Here is a 17,732-nt window from a genome sequence, read left to right as displayed (position 1 = left end):
CAGTGATGCCCGCTGGGCCCAGTGCACCCCTTCCACATGAATGCGTCTGCACCTTCTGTTGGGAAAGCAGCCTGGCACTGCAGCACACCCCGCCCTTAAGAGGTGGGCCGGTGGCTTTAGCATTTTCTATATCTTGTTTTTTTTAATCTTGGATTGACAGTCACGTCAAGGTTGTCACTGACACTTCAGAAATCCCATCGTGGACTCCTAGGGGACTTCTGGAATGACACTGAAAGACACAAAGTGACACTCCTAAAGAGCCACAGCACCTAGACATATGGCAACAGTTGTGCTCTTCTGTATCTGTGGAGTCATTGGGGGGGGGAGGTACTGTACGGAATCTGTGTGACACATTCAGTCCTCAATAGTGACACTGTGTGTGTGTGTGTGTGACCCTTAGAGAGACCACAATACAGATCTACAGGGTGGCCCATATTTATGTATATGACAACGGTGCCCTTCGTCTTCAGGCGTGTATCGATCTGGATGGCGAATTGGTGGACCAGGGATGAAAAACATCTGAGGTTCTTAAATTTCATGTTCCATTATGTTACTTGATAATAACATTGAAAAGGCGTTCTTGTCGGGAAACTACCAATCATGCACATAAATATGGGCCACCCTGTATAAATGGGAGTAATTGCACTGCATTGTTTCTGTCAAGTCATTAATACAAGTCACTATATAGAATCAGAGGGAGACACCAATTGGAAAGCAGTCCCTGATCCAAGAAGTGACCTTTGGATGACAACCAGAGGGTCTTGGAGTGATTAGGAGAGACAGCAGCTGGTTGGAACAGGAGGGCCGAGAGCTGCAGATGGAGTGAAAAGAAGAGACGGAAGGTACAGGGTGAAAGCACCAGGTTGAAACGCTTTATGTAGCGCCACCTACCAGTCAGACTAAGAACACTTGTGTGATAATTGATTTACTGATGCAGACAATGGATATGCGCACGCGGAGAGACCTAAACCTAACCCACCAGACGCAGATCCCCTGTAAAATCAGGGCTGATAAAAACTCATCAGCTAAACTTCAATAACACCCCCCTCTGACAAATCTGGGGGTTGAATAACAGGGCATGGTCAAAGTTGGCTTTTGTTCAGATCTTCAGACTGAACAAATGTTAGGAGACCTGCATTCCCTGAACGGGACGTTGATTTTTGGGCTGTTCCTCTGGCACCGGGGTGACTTTGTGGATTTCTGCTGTAGGAAGACGCTTGTTCAGAGTAATCGATGTATAGGTAGATATTGTAACACCACCAGGGAGCATACCTGCCACCCAGACTAAAAGGGGGCACTCTTGTAAAAGCACACAGGTTTTATTTTTCTTTTCCTTAGGGGAGATGCCTTCCTCGATCCCCACAAATCCAAACGCAGTCCAGCACAATCACACCACGATATTGTTTTTCTATTGTTCTTTCTCTCTTTTCGTTCTCCTCTGTAAGCTTCATCTCCCAACTCTGCTGTCTGCTGGTTCCTTTTATAACGCCCTCACAAGTGCTCCAGGTGCTTGCAGAAGAACCACCCATAAGGGCTCATCAGTTGCTGCAGCACCCCCTAGCGGCACCCCTGGATCCCAAACTCCAATTCCCAAGGAGCCCTGTAGGGGTCCTAGGTAACACTACGGTCCTCCCAGCGTGGAGACGTCTGCCACAGTATGTAAAGCAATATTGAATACAGGTAGATACGGCACCTTCAGAAAGTACTCGGATCCCCTCACTTTCTACGTTTTATGTTGCAGCTGTCTACTAAAATCCTTTTGTTTCTCAAGCAGCACTCGATACCCCCGAATAACAAAAGCAAAAATGGGATTTAAGGAATTTTTTGCAAATTTACTAAAAATAAAAAAAACTGCAATATCCCATTGACACAAATATCCAGACCCTTTACTCAATACCACACTGAAGCCCCTTTAGCAGCCAGGCATCTTCCTGGGTCTGACATGACGAGCTTCATGCACCTGGGTTTGGTCCCATCGAGGTCCCTTAGATTGGATGGGAAGCTTCTTGGAATTTGAAAAAGTGACAGCCTGTTTCTTGATTTTGGGACTGGGCCATATTGGGCAGAGTTGTTTGATTGGGTTCAATATTGGCACCCCAAGGACAATCTCGGAGGTCCCTGTAAGCTGCTCCTGTGGTGTTTTCGCTTTCTCTGAGCATGAGCCACCTTAGCAAGATGTCTTGGTACTTTGTTCCGTTCAGCTTTTCCTTGACCCTGACTAGTCTTCCAGTCCGCCACGCTTCACAGCTGGAGTGGCACTGCACAGGTGATGAGCGGTGATGTGACACGACACTTAAAACTGAGGCCAGACAGTAGCAGACCACAGAGTCCAGTTTCTCAGTCTGAGAGGCCTTTAGATGCCTTTTGCAGCACTTGGGCTTCTGTGTGACTTTCACTACGTGGTGTTTACTCCAAGTCAGATCCGTGTCTTCCCATGTGAAAAAATCGGAATTGGGTTACATCACAATGGCAGTGTAAAGGGCGCCATAATGAGGAAATGTCCAAAGATAGGATGTTCTGATTGTGCAGGACATCCAGTCCGGGGATTAGGGGCACAGGTGGTGGAGCTTTTATTCTGTAAGCTGATGGGCGATTCCCTTTCATTTTCTCAAGGTAACAGGTTTGTGTTGTGAAGCTGACCTTAGGAACTCAAACGCAACTTTAAAATTGAGTGGCCCCTTCACACAGTGCGACATGAGCCCGTCTGTTCACGGGTGACAACCTGACATCGTGCCGTGGTGGTCTAGGTTTGCTGTGATGGTCCTCACCAGTAAGACTATGACAAAGGGAGGTGGTGGGATGGGGAGAGCAGGCCGTGACAGTGACTTCCGAGTTCCTAAGTGCAAAGCATTGATTTTCAGACAGTTCCAAAGACACGCCACCGCCAGAAGGTGCCTGTGTTCCCTTTAATTATTTTTATTTTGTGAAAAGAGACCAGAAGGGAGACCAGAGGCAGCAGTGCCAAATTGGATTAAAGGGGGCTTTTTTTATAATTACTTCTTCATAACAAGATGATTTCAGTGATTTGGAAGGCACGCCAAATTATGTAATAATGAGCCAGCACACGCATCAAAAATAAAAGAAATAAAAAATAGAGTGATTTAGCACGTCTGCTCAAACGAGAGTGTTACATTTCATCATTCTGCACAATAAAGAGCACAGACGTCTGGCATCGGGCTGCTACTTTAATGCCCACCTCCAGAGCAAGAGATGAAATTAGTGCTTTGTGAAACAAGCACATCGAACATGGGGGGGGGGGGCTTTTCATGCATCTGTGCACCCTGCTGAAGAAAGGCACTATATATATAATATATATAATCAATAGATATGTGAAGGGTACTGTGAGATAGGTAAGGGGCTATAAATAGAGAGGCAAGGCAGTCTGTAACAGGCTCAGCAGATAGGAGTGAGAAAGGCACTATATACAATGTCATAGCACGATAAATGGTAAAGGCACTAGACACCGTGTATGAGATATCTGGATAGGTGGATGGATGGGAAAGGCTGTTGATATGAAAGGTGCTGTATAAATAGATAGGCAAGACATCTGTGATAAATAAATAGACAGATGGGAAAGGCGCTATATAATATGAGACCGACAGAGAGTTGGGAATGGCACTACATACAGTATCTGTGTATAGTATATATAAAGAGTATATAATAGAGGGGTGATAGGGTACTCTATAAATAGATAGGCAAGGCATCTGTGATAAATTGGTAAGAATGGCAGTACATACTTTGAGAGAGATAGATGGGAAAGGCGCTATATAATCTGTGATTGAATGATACACAGAATCTATTGCCTTTACAATTATCAGATATCTAAATAGACAGATAGATGGGAATGGCACTATACACTGTAGTGGTGAAAGAGTATATAATAGAGGGATGCTAGGGTGCTCTATAAATATGTTGGCAATAAATAGACAGATGGGAAAGGCACTATATAATATGTGACTGACAAATAGGTGGGAAGGGCATTATCTAATATGGGATAGATGGGAAAGGCACTATATCATGTGTATTAAATAGCTGAATAGGTAGATGGAGGTGAAAGGCACTATATACTCAGAGTGTGTGTGTGTGTGTGTGTGTGTGTGTGTGTGTATATATATAATATAATATATGCTGTGCTTGTGAAAGATAAGTGGTACAGTGGTAGGTAATAAGAAAGGTGCTCTATAAATAGCTAGGCAAGGCAGTCCATGATTAATAGATGGATAGACAAATAGGAAAGGCGCTATATATTGTGCTTATGATAGACAAGACATGGAGTGTGCTGTATGTATAACACATGAAAGGAAAGTTACAATATTGAGAGAGAGCAGTTTATTTGTCCCCAGGGGGAAATTAGGATATAAAAAAGGTAGGCAAGGACGTCTATGATAGAAAGGCACTATAAAATAGATAGGTAAGGTGCTAATGTGTATAAGTGGAGAAGCAGATGGAAGTGAAAGGTTGCTATATAAATAGATGGGTGATTCATATATCCATCCATTTATCATAGAGTGTAAGGCACTATATACTGGATAGGTTCTATGGAAATAATGAGACAGATAACTTGGAACAGTATTCTATAAACAGTATTAGATAAATAGGAAAGGCGCTATACAATAAATCTGTCTCATTAGGTCTTTCTATCAATAGATAGATTGGAAAGGCGCTGTAATATAAACGGTTTAAAGCAGTGATGGTGATGAACGTCATACGCTGCCTCGGTCTCTCTCTGCCATTTTCCAGAAAGCAGCCCAGGAGTGTGACGTTCACGCCGTGACTTGCTGGGCCGTCATCTGAGAAAGTGAGCTGTGCTAAGACCCGCTGAAATGGGGATCATTTGGAGATTATGGCACATTCTCTACCATGCTGTCTGTGTCTCTGTGCTGCGCCCCTCTTACTTTCACTTAAATGACTGTCTAGACGAGGCTTAGATTTGGCCATTTTCTCGTTAGTGTGTCAGTTTGAACATGGGACATGACAGATGAGAGCCTCTCTTGTTTCTCCTGTTTCCCTCTTTAATTGGGCAGTAGAAAAGATGAGACCGTGTGCGGCCCCTCGATATCATCATTAGCGTCTCGACAGCTTTTAATTGTGCAGATTATCTGTCACCGAGTACATTCAGATTTACCAACGAGAAATGACTTGACCCGTCGGAGACTAATTAAACAACCCCCCCCCCCATCACCCCCCCCTCCCCCAACTAGCTCTGGCAGAGCGGCCGCTCCGTTTGTCCGTGTGAACAGGACGTGCCCTGTGATGCTGACTGTGCTGGCAGCAGGCTGAGCCGTGAAGCCTTCCCTTCTGGAGTGACAGAGAGTGACTCACAAGCAGTTGGCATTGAAGTAGCATGGCTGCAGGTACATTTGACATTGGCTTCCAAAGTGGGGGGGCCCCAGATGCAGACTCCTGCCTACCCCATTGCATAGGGAGGCGTTCTGTCACCCGACACTGCTATGGTGCACTCCACCAGTAGGGGGCAGGTCTGAGTGTGACGAGCCGCCTTTACTTCTGCCTGCAGATTTGAATCTTGTGCTTGTTATTATTGTAGGGTGGGTTCTCCATTGCCTCGTCCCATTGACGTTTTTATCATTTGCAGTAGGTGTACCCCTGACCAGGCTGCTATCCTAATGTCCACCAGTAGGGGGCAGGTCCGAGTGTGACGAGCTGCATATTTAAATAACCTTATGTGGGTTGCCTTGGGTCTCAATTTTGTAACCCCACTATTATTTGTATCATTGTGCAGATGTGCTTCGTAAGGCCCCCCCTCACGTTGCTGCTGTCATAACGTCCACCAGTAGGGGGCAGGTCACCTTTCACTCTGTGTAAATATTTCAATGTACCTTATAGTTATGTTGATGGTCTTGGATGTCAGCAGTGTCATGTTTGTGATTGGGAATTTGTGTTGTTTAATGCCCATGACATTGCTGCAGTCTTAATATCCACCAGTAGGGGGCAGGTCTTATTGTGAAAAGCCTTCTTTTATTTTATATTATTTATTTAAGAATTCTTAGTCATGATGGTGGTCTTTAATCTCAAATGTAGTCCCAAAGTCATTTTTATCATTGAGCAGTTTGGGTAAGTAAGGCCCCCCCACACACACATTGCTGTTATCATAACGTTCACCAGCAGGGGGCAGGTCACCCTTCACTCTGGTTGCAGATTTGGATCTTTTATCATCCCTCTTGATAACTTCCAAGTCGCGTTTGTGATTGTGCATTTGTGTTGCTGCTGTTTTGCTAATGTGGCAAGTCGCGTTCTGCTCTGAGCCTCTGTTGTATTCCTGTCCTGTAGTATTGTCAGCACTTTGAGGTCTTGGTTGTGTTGTCGTTACTCATTTTTATCATTCTGTAGCTTTGTTTGCCAAGGCCAATGGAGATGCTGCTATGTTAATTTCCACCAGCAGGGGGCAGGTCCTTGAGTGACGAGTTGTCTTTTATTCTGGTGGCATATTTGAATGTTCTTACTGTTCTGTTGATAGTCTAGGATGTCATATGTAGAGTCCCGGTGTTATGTTTATGATTGTGTGTTTGTGCTTAGTAAAGGTCCTGACAGTGCCCTCCAGTAGGGGCAGGTCCTTGGGTGTCACTGACCATGTGTTAGAATTGTGGTATTGTTAGTTGTTTAAAGTCTTAGTTCTGTAGTCCGTTACTTATTTCTGTCACTCTGTGGTTTTGTTTGCAAAGGCCAGTGAAGGTGCTGCTATCCTAATGTCCGCGAGCACGTGACCAGTGCCTTTCTCCACTGAGCCTGTCTTTGAGCAGTTATGTTGTGTTGTCAGGTATTCTGAGCAGGATGGTGGAGAGCAGAAGCAGCCTGGTCGCTGCTCCCTGTACCAGGCTTCAGTGATTCGTTTCTTTAAAGCCCATCCTAGGGCAGCGAGAAGAACCAGACTGATAAGGACCCGAGCAGCCCGCTGAGCCTTAATGGCTCATCAGTGTTCTGCCCCTACCAATCTTGAAACAAAATAGATCCATGCCAACAGTGAATACCAGATTGATCCTTCTGCCCATCACTCAGTGGGGACTGGTCATATTGGAAAGTGGGTTAAGGAGATGATTGATGACAAGACTGATGGACAATCCAAATCATATTATGTGATATCATCTGTTAAATTCTGCTCTGTACTTGTAATATTTTTTATTTTTATATTGTATTGAGGGTTTGTTCTGTATTGTATTGTATTGACCCCCGCTTCTTTTTGACACCCACTGCACGCCCAACCTACCTGGAAAGGAGTCTCTCTTTGAAGTGCCTTTCCCAAGGGTTCTTCCATTTTTTCTCTACAAGGGTTATTTTTGGGAGTTTTTCCTTGTCTTCTTAGAGAGTCAAGGCTGGGGGGGCTGAGAAGAGGCAGGGCCTGTTAAAGCCCATTGCGGCACTACTTGTGTGATTTTGGGCTACACAAAAATAAATTGTATTGTGTTGTATTGTATTGATGTGATCCTCCATATTATGTCAGGATGCTTTAAGTGTAGCCTGGGTGGATGATAATCAGGCCAGTTCAGCGTGATTGCCGACCAGCCTGCTTCAGGACCCCCAGTGTGTGACAGAGAGAGAGACAGACAGAATGACCGCTTTAGCTGTTGGGTGCTCATCGGCCTGACCAGGTGAACCAGTCTGATCGGTGCCCACATGCTGTTCAGAGTGCCCAGTCTGTTTAACAGTATTGGGTTGGGCTGGTGTAACTCTGCCAGCTGAGTAAAAGCACATTTACTGGGCAGGCGACTGGCTTATGTGCCCATCCGGTTGACTCCAGTTCCTCCGCTCCTCTGGCTCATGCCGGCTGCTGCTGCTGCAGTTTGCCTCTCCGCCTGGCTGCTGGCTGAGGATTGGCTCCCAACTGATGACTCACTCCAATGGGCTAAGGGGCAGACGGCCGTCCTTTCCCTGCAGTGACCTAACCTGCTCTCCTCCCGGGGCGAGAATGGCAGATGGGTTGTGCCGGGTCTGCCGCGTGTGTCTCCAGCTCTCTCTGAGTACCCCATAGGGCCTCGGCTGGACAGCTCACTCTCACTCCTCTCTCTCTCACTCACTCTCTCTCTCTCTCTCTCTCTCTCTCTGACGCGGTCTCTCTCTTTATTTTTTTCTCCTCACCACTGGATCGCGGTTGTTGTGGTTTTTTTTTTTTTTTTCCTCCCCGGCTCTTCAAAGAGCTGAAGTCTGCTGAGCGGAGCGGTGGCATCTGCTTGTCCGCTGCCAGTTGTTTGCCATCTTTCCTTTCGGCTCCAGGAGACACTTGCACTCACTGATTTGGGTTTCCTTCCTTCCTTCCCCTGCCGCTGAGGTAAGTCGAGCTGCATGCCTTTCGCTCTGCTTGCTGCGCCAAGCTTGTCATGGAGAGGGGTCCGTCTCTCCAGCCCTCATTCACTTTGTCTGTGGTGGCACGGGTCGCCTGTTGGGCTTCACTTGCCTTTAATGAGTTTGGAGGGGGGGCACGGTGCTGGACTGGCTATTTGTGTCTTGCCTTGTCCCTGCGGGGCCGATTGCTGGTCTCACTGTTGTTTGGGGGGGCAATGGTGTTTATTTCTCTTGTCTTCAGAGAGCCACGTAAGGTTTGCTTTTTTATATTTCTCTTTGATTTGACGTGCTTGCTACTCGGCTGCAGATGGAGCCATACCCGGTGCCACTGGAGAGAGACGTTTCTATTATGGGCTGAGGAACAGAGGCTGGCTGTTGACCTTTCACCCCAGCAAGCAGGCCACATGTCATTCTTTGCTCAAGTTGACCGAGTCTGAGGTCTGTCCAGGCAGCGGCAAAGTTGCTGCCACACCACTTTGGGGCTTTCGATCCTGGCACAGTCGGGGGAGACAGCCGATGACACGCAGAGTAGCAAAAACGGGAGCACGGAGAGGTGTCGAGATCATCAATAAGAAGTCAAAAAAGGTGCCAGTGGGAGCTGTGAACGTCATGACAGCTTGCGCAGGTTGACGTCTGAGCCCAGGGTGTGGGGGGCCGGGTGCACGAGTCTGCTCATTGAGCCGTCTGACACATGGCGAGTCTGGGAGCTGTCGAATGTCAGGTGTGTGACGAGCTGGTAATAGGGTGCCACTCATTTTGGGCGCCAACACAAACAGGATGATTATGTGACAAATGTCCACCTGTCCTCTTTCTAACCCACTTATTCAGTTTGGCATCATGGGGAGCCAACTTTGAAGGGGTGCCATTCTAACAAGGGGCACCTGAAAGGGTTCATGTGCGTGCGACGTGTATGCCAATGCGGGTGGCTTTATGCTAGAAAAGTCCTCAGTTTAGGAAATTCTCCATATAGATGGTCACATATGTGCATATGCTTGATGTTTCGAAGTGTTTTATTTCATATTGTACTGCGTGTTTAATTTATAGGAGACAATAATAACATTTTACCTGACAACGTAAGAACCGCCAAGCAATTTCTGTGTTCTATATGGCGCCTTTCCTATTAAGCATTCAGACATGGTGTGTAACAGAGCAAAGTTGTAGATGATAACCCAGGAACTGTTGGCAGTGTGTGTGTGGACCCTGTGAGGACCTGCTACACTGCCTAGCATCCTCACTGTCCAGTGAATACTTGCCTGCATGTTGCTTCCTGCCTTCTCCCCAACCTCATCAGGATGGTCTTTGAGAGATTGTGAAGGTGGATTAAGGAAAAAAGCGAATGTGAAAGAGTCCAAGTCGGTTCATTTTGTTATATAGCGCCTTTCTCGCTACCGAGAGTGCTTTACATAAGCAGTGGGGAGCCACCATTGGTGTGCAGCGTCCACCTGGATGATGTGACAAGACCCATTTTTGCACCCATACATTCAGCACTACATTTAACTATGAGGTGGCCAAGGGGCGATTTAAGGGGCCACATTGATCAGGATTTGGGGTACACCCTACTCATTTCAAAAGGTGTCTTTTCTGACCACAACAGAATCCGGACCTCGGTTCTGTGTCTGGATGGCACCACTTGTTCAGCACAGTGTCCTTGTCACTGCACTGGGGCATTGGGGTCCACACACACACCACAGGGTAGGCGCCCCCTGCTGGCCCAATCAACACCTCTTCCAGCCAGGTTTGCCTGGTTGGGGTCTCACCCGGACTCTGAGGCTCTGAAGCACAGGAGGTACGGCTGGTGGCTGCTTGTGACTGGCAGGAGTTTTTCTAGTTGTGTTTTGTTTTATTCTATTAAAATTCTCAGTTTAGTAGATAAAATGTCCCTGACTGCTCCAAGCAATTCATCTGTTCTGTATAGCGCTTTTGAGCGTGTGACAGACTGCCACCCTGTCTGGGGTTTATAGGAGCCTCGTTGCCACCGCGAAGTTCCTGCCTTACGCCTAATGCCACCAGGTGGTGCTTTGTATTGGAGGAAGGGGGTTGCAAAGAGTGTGAAGGTGGGAGTCTGTCCCCCTGTGTGTGTGTGAGTGTGAGAGAGTCATGAAACCGCATTGAGGTCCGGCGGTCTGTCTGATGTACACCCAGTGCCACACCCAGTGCCCAGCTCATATCCCATCATCCTCACTCAGTCAATCTGTAGCTCATATAGCGCCTGCCACAAAAATACCAGGCAAAGGTCAGACGCTGGTGTGCTGGTGAACAAGAGGGGCTCCCCTTTTTGGACGACTTGTGCCTTTTTATTTTGTGTGTATTTTTTATTTTTCCCCTGCAGATGTCTGTGGGCCCGCTGCCTTTAGTCAATCTGAAACAGCTGATCCCAGAAAGCATCGACATGCAACAGGAAATGGGAAGCAGATGATCTGCGGGCGTAAGAGGTTTATAAAGAAAAGAATAATAAAAAGCAGAGTCCTCCGGAGAATGAGACGGGGGCGGGGGAGGGGGCAGTCTCGTGTCTCTTCTTCTTCTTCTGCTGTCATGGTCCAGCATCTCATACCAGGTGTCCAGCCTTCCGCCACGTCACATCACGGCCCGTCTTTGATCTTGTCCCGTCCCGTGAGGTTCACGCTCCTTCGTGTTTTGTTGACTCCCCAACCCCTCCAAGCACCCCTCCAAATCCCACAACAAATCATATGTGCAGGTCAAACCACCACCAGGGGCACCTGCTCAACGGCAGTCAATCAGTTTGGGGGTGGTGGCTGTGAAGAGCGATTTGTAGGACAAGGAACATCAGTGTCATGTGAAGGGCAGGGCGCCCATACTGGGCACATTCTAATTAGAAAATAAAAGCCACATGTGCTCTCGCCCACAATTAGTGATTTTAACAGTGACAGAGAGACAGTTATTGGCACGGGAGTCATGCTGGCACAGTGGTAGTGCTAATTCCTCACTGTAAGGAGACCTGGGTTCACGTCGGATGTTCTCCCCGTGTCTGTGTGGGTTTCCTCCCCCTGTCCAAAGACATGCAGGTTGGGTGCCTTGGTGGCGCTAAATCTTCCTGTGTGAGTGTCTGGTGTGTGTTTGCCCTGTGATGGACTGGCACCCTGTCCAGGTTTTGTTCCTGCCTTGTGCCCTGTGCTAGCTGGGTGAGGCTGCAGCACCCCACACTGTGACCCTTGTTAGGATGAAGCAGGTTATTGACACCAATAAGGGCAGCAGAGTGGCATAGTGGTCAGTGCTGTAGCTTTGCTGGTCCACCGGCCTGGGCACTGCCTGTATCAGGGTTCACTTTCTTTCCTTGTGCCCTGGTGGACACCAGCTGAATGGCATAAGCAGATTAGAAAAGGGATGAGAAAAAGTACACAAACCTGCACACTCATGAAAGCACAGTGAATCTGGGTGAACACAATGGCATACCCATTTGCTGTCATGCCACCTTCCGGCCTATTTCCATTTACAGCTGTACCAAATGCCATCAACTCTGGATCTCGGACAACACCCCCTGGTGGGCTCCCAACACCAAAATCCAGTTACACCTCTAAAAGCGCCACCTACTGTAGTTGGCAGTCAATTTCATTAATGCTTCATTGGTGCCATGAAAATGTGTGAAAGTGGGCTAAGGAAAAAGGCGAATGTGAGAGTCCACAGGCATGGCACCTGAACAGCTAGTCCACCTGAAACTATGCAGAGAAACACAGTTGGGCAGCAGTAAAGCCCCACAGGTCCACAGACCTGACTTTAATTCCTAGGCATGGGCGCTGCCCGTATTACTGTGGACTTTTCCCCCCTTGTACCCAGGTGGACCCCAGCTGAACTGGATAAGTGAGAAAAAAGTAAATACACACTCATGAATTTGGGTGAACCGAGTGGCATGCCCATTTGCTGTCATGCCACCTTCAAAAGGTGCCACCTTGCTTCCCTGTTTGCGTTTTATAGCCCCACCAGATGAATGATTTAGATGTCAAATAGCACCCCCTAGTGGAATGAACCTGCACCACAATCCAGTTACACTTCAAAAAGCGCCACCTAGTGGGCACACTCGTTTCATGTCTGTTTTTACTCTGTGTGGACTGGCGAGGATGGGCGATTCCCTGGTGTGACCAGCACCTTTTTTTAAGGTCTGAGGACTGCACTGTCATCTTTGGTGGGGGTCATTCTAAGCAGATGCCATGTCTCATTGAACTGGCATAGAAGCCACACTCCTTTTATTTGTACCCTCTGACTTATCCTTTTATTACTCTAATCAGCCGCATCGGGCATTGAGGGTGATAGCTGATGATGCCAGAGAAACAGAATCAGATCCAGCTTGCTTCTCTAATATCGCACCTTTCAAACGAAATGCTTGGCCCTCTGTTATGGGGTTGCAGCACTGGAGGCAGAGGTGGGATCTTAAATCCTCTTGTCAAGTCACAAATGATGTTTTAGTTGTGTTAACCCTTTAGGCGCTCCTTTAATCCTTTCTGTCCTCTGTTGTCCCACTAAGCTTCCCCATAAGATAGCTGCCATGTTCTTTAGTACTTTTATTATTGCTTACCCGCCCCTAACTGCCATGCGAGGTTATGTTCGTGTTACAAGGCACTATATACTGTGAACTATAGCCTTCTAACAAATGTGGCACCCGCCTTCTGAATTTAGGGAAGTTTCGTCCACGTTATGAAATCCACAGAGCGAACTTGACAAGCCGATTGACCTCCGCCTGTTTCCATGTGTCCCGCGCGCACTCTCAGGCAGTCTCCCCTCCCTAATTCCACTTCATCCCTGGCCCTTCCACTTCTTATTGTCATTTGTGTCTGTCAATCTGGTGGACTTTGAGATGGGCACAGGTGGGCTGTCAAGTGTCAGATGGTCTTATCTTGTAAATTGTTGCAGGACAATGAAGGCTAAAGTTAGCTTTACTGTATGCCCCCACAACACCCACCACGGTTTCAATGGCCGTGACCTTTGCCCTCTAACCACCACTAAGGGGGGGTGGAGGGATACAGAGCCATGTTTGAGCTTAGTAATCATCTGGGCTCTGGACGTCCTGGGGAACCTTCAGTAGGCCTGAAGGGGGTGCCATTCCATTTTCATTGTAGGTCAAGTGGCCTGTTATGATGTTTACCAGTTTTATTGCCCTCAAGTGCAGTGATTCTTAACCTTTTTTTGAGTCACGGACCCCTTTGAGAATCTGAAGAAAGCTATGGACCCCAGAAATATTCACATAAGCACAACTTTGCATGCAAAGAATATAATGGACTTTATTTATCATGATTTGATTGTCTCATACATATATGACATACACAAAGTATTATTAAACTTTAAACAATCTAAAAAATACACTCATTCTAATTATGAAATATAATCCTTGTGTGCAAATTAAAACACATCTACTATTACGTTTTGTACTGCCATTACTACTAGATCTACTCTAAATCAACAGTACCGGGCTGTGAATTTTTATCTGACCCTCGCGGACCCCCTGAAACCCATTCATGGACCCGTCCACGGACTTCTGATTAAGGACCCCTGCTCTAGTGTCTGAAGTGTTATTGATGGTATGGCCGAAGACATCGCCCTCTAGTGGCTCAACTCTGTTATTTATGTCATGCCTGACTAGCAGCTCCATCGCCCTCTGGTGTCTAAGCTCTGTTAATGGTGGTATCCCTGACTACAGTCGCCCCCTAGTGTCTGAACGCTGTTATAGGTTTGTAGCTCCTTATTGTCCCGTGTACCGAGCTCAGTGAAGTTCTGACTTGCGTGTGCTACTCAGTGTGCCACTCGTTGTCACTCTCTGCTGCCATAATTAGTGAGTGGAACTGCCTGACCTTGAAACATCAGTATCTCTTACCGGAAAACTCCTTGACTCTGATCAAGTTACGGGTGTAAACCACCTAGAAGATCAAGGGAGGAAATGTGTGGTTACATTTCATTTTTTTTTATATTTTTAATAAATTTGCGAGAATGTCTAAACTCCCGTTTTCACTTTGTTATTCTGAGGTTTTGAGTGCTGCTTGATGAGGGGAACAAAATTCATTTAAAAGATTTTTAGCACAAGGCTGTGACTTCACAAAATGGGAAAAAAAGTGAAGGGGTGTGAATACTTTTGAAGGCGCTATATAGCGGAGTACAGTTGCAGGCTCCACGGGACATCAAGTCAGGACTTTGCCAGCCCTGTTGGAAGTGAGACCCCCCTGTAGATGACATGGTCTCGTTGGTGTCATCAGGTGGTCCCCTCAGGTAAGCACTTTGGGGTAGTTTGTGGCCAGGGGTGAAGAAGTCAGAATGAGGATCAGCACCTCCAACTCGGAGGTCATTCTTTTCAGCCAGAAGAAGGTGGAGCCCCTGAACCCCCAGGTTAGGAATGAGGCACTTCCTCGAGTGGGGGAATTTAAGTATCTCAGGGTCTTGTTCACGAGTGAGGGATCGATAGACAGACTGGAGTGGCATCACCAGTTTGGCCAGTCATAGAGAACTGAGGAAAAAGACAAAGCTCTCGATTTACCGGTCATTGGGCGCTCCTGTCCTCCCCCTGTAGCAGCAGACGTGAGTTTCCTTTGGTGGTCTCGTCTGGGCTCAGCCTTAGAGACAGCATGAGGAGTGCTGACATTCAAGAAGAGCTCCTCCATCTCAAAAAGGGCACTCTGAGGTGGTTCAGGCGTCTGGTTAGGGTGGTGTCTGCGGGATGCAGAGGTGTTTTGAGGACGTCCATCCAGAAGGAGACCTCCTCACCCTGCTGGCCTGGGAATGCCATGGTATCCCCCAGGTGGAGGTGGTGGGAAAAGAGACGTCAGGACGTCTTGTGCTAACCGAGAAGAGCAGCAGAAAATGACTGAATGGATGGGTAGGAAGTAGCGTTTGATGGGGGCACACTCAATCTCCCACCCACGCTGACCAAATGATCTCAACATGGTCGTCTTTGGGATGTTAGAGAAAACCCCCTGAACACAGGGAGAACATGCAAACTCCACACTGGTAGTGAGCGGGTAGTCCTTCAAACCCAGGACTGTGGAGCTGAGCGCCAGCAGCACTAACTACTGTGCCACCATGTCACCTCATGTTTGGCATACAGTGTGAGGGAATGAGATGAAGCCACCGGAGTACAGACTGACTGTCTCCTTCTGCTTGGCTGCCTCTTGTTTGTCATTTATGACCCCTTTGTGGTGTTAAAGATTTCATCAGAGCAGATAAGAAGATTAATCCATTCAATCAGCCTGCCCTTCATGTCCGTCTGTCACGTGCTGTACCTCCATTATTAATCTGTGTGGCCCACATTATTCTACTGTCTCTCCACTGGCCATTTTTCATTCTGTGTTTCGCCTTTCATAATTAGAAATATAAATCGGGGGGGGGGGGGTAAATCCACTTGATTTGAGGGCACCAACGTGTGAAGGCAGTCGGGACAGGTAACAGCAGAAGAGATTCGGCCAAAGCGAGCTGAGAATCCCAAAGTGCTCACCAGCCTGATGACATCATCTCAGCTGGGCACAGTGGCTGCCGAGACGTGCAGCACGACCGCCGTTTGAAAAAACAACAAGTGTGACACGCCAGCGGGGCGGTGATGGGGGCTTCGCATCTCTCTGTGCTCCTCACAACTGCAGTTTAGCATGACAATGGTGGGCCACTGCCCCGGGTGCACAGGGCAAACGCTTTAAGGATAAGCCAATTAGACACACGGCTGTCCGTTTTTTACTTGCTTGAAGGAATGGGAGGTGGGGGGCAGTGATTAGCCCCCAAGGGTCCCGCCAGGGGCTCACTTGTCCTCAAGTCTGACTGCCGCCACAGGTCTCGGGCATCGCGTGTGGTGGCTGTGCTGTCAAGTTGTTGTTCCACTGTCTGTGGTCAGTGCCCAAAGTGAGAGGCGCTATATTCGTTTTTCTTCACTTTCTTAAGGTAACAGTAAAATATTTATATTGCACTTTAGATAAACTTCATGCAGAAGGTCCTACATACAAGTTCTGTCTCTACATTTCTGTTGGGGTTTCTAGCACACCATTGACGATACTTAATGTGAAAGGCACTATATAACCGTTTTTCTTTCCTTCTCACCGCAGAACTAATTGGTTTCTTGGCTCCTTTCAGAGAGCGCAATGTGAACGGCACTATAAGCCGCACCTTTGTCACATTCTATGGGGGTTTATATTCTGCACCCCTCCTGATTATGCTGAATGTGAAAGGCACTATAAATGTCGTCTATTTTATTGTAAAGATGTGTTTACAAAGCATTTTAGAGAAGTTTGCACATAGCACCACTCTGTACACTTTTTACTTTGTCTGATTGAGCGCATCTCATACTCTTGGTGATTCTCACTGTAAAAGGCACTATATAGACAGGTTTATTTACAATGGGTGTCACGGCACCAGAGCCTGGTGTCCGGCGTGACACCTCTGACTTGTCAGCTTGGGCTTCTGTGATTGACTTGATGGCTTTCAGTGTGAAAGGCACTATATAGATGGGTTTCATTCTTGCTGTTAAACTAATTTGCTTTGAAGTACACAACGTGAAAGGCATCACATGTCTGATGTTTCTGATTGGGCTCGTGTCTGTGAAAGGCGCTATATAACTGTTGTCACAAACTCCACGAAGAGCCATAGCAAGGTTTGGGAAGTCACCCGTATATTTGGTTTCCTGGCTGCAAAGTTGCAAATAAATGACAGCACTGATGTGCACAAAATGGAGTCCAAAACAGAACTGAGGGAATAGGGGAAAGGTGGAGGGTTTCAAAGGTCAGGACAGGAAGTGACGTCAAAGGGGCCGGGGATCATAACGGTCTTCAACCATAGGCTCGGACCCGGACGTGACATCAGCAGGGTCAGGTGGAATCTCCCATGAATGGTCTGCAGGAAAGGGAGAAAAAGAATCCCATCCCGGTCTGGTTCGGACTTGCCCTCACTCAAGCCCTGTATCTTTATTCCATTTTTAAAATTTAGATTCTAAGTCGTTCTCGCCACTTATTGAGATCATTGGCACGTCTTCCTCACTCCCAGTCTTTGAAAGGTGATTTTATAAAATGCATATAAAGGGCCGATCTCCAGACTACAAGAGTAAGAGCTAATAGGTTTTGTGAGATTTATTCTGTGGATTTCCTCGTTAATTACACTTCTTGAGATGATTTGCATCGATATGAATGTATGATTATTCATACCGACATGAAAGGCAGTACAGTGAACCCTCGTTTATCACGGTTAATCCGTTCCAGACTCTACCGCAATAAATGAATTTTCGCGAAGTAGGATTCTTTATTTATAAATCGAATATTTTCGCAGTTACAGTATAGAAAACCTGTTTACGACCTTCTAAATACGTTCTCTAACATTATTAGAGCCCTCTAGACATGAAATAACACCCTTTAGTCACCATTACACTCGTATTACCCAATATATTAGACAAAATAAGACATATTAGACGTTACAAATATCATATTATTGTACTGTACATTTAATTACACACACACACAGTTCTTACA

At 46.9% G+C, this 17,732-nt stretch overlaps 1 protein-coding gene across 2 annotated transcripts in view; it reads left to right on the top strand.

Moving 5' to 3' along the window:
- prickle2b (prickle homolog 2b) overlaps nucleotides 1-17,732 on the top strand; it is a 155,926-nt gene that overhangs the window by 64,296 nt on the left and 73,898 nt on the right. Inside the window, exon 1 of one of the 2 annotated variants that reach the window (XM_051921201.1) lies at nucleotides 8,093-8,281. The exons of the other annotated variant lie outside the window; for it this stretch is intronic. The gene's annotated coding sequence lies outside the window, so the exon portion shown is untranslated. Of the gene's footprint in view, nucleotides 1-8,092; nucleotides 8,282-17,732 lie in introns of those variants that run through there. 2 annotated transcript variants of the gene reach the window in all.

The sequence above is a fragment of the Erpetoichthys calabaricus genome, chromosome 18, assembly GCF_900747795.2.
Source record: "Erpetoichthys calabaricus chromosome 18, fErpCal1.3, whole genome shotgun sequence".
NCBI classification, from domain to species: Eukaryota; Metazoa; Chordata; class Cladistia; order Polypteriformes; family Polypteridae; genus Erpetoichthys; species Erpetoichthys calabaricus.
Note: the sequence above shows the minus strand (reverse complement) of the source record. Positions and strands in the feature narration are given on the sequence as shown.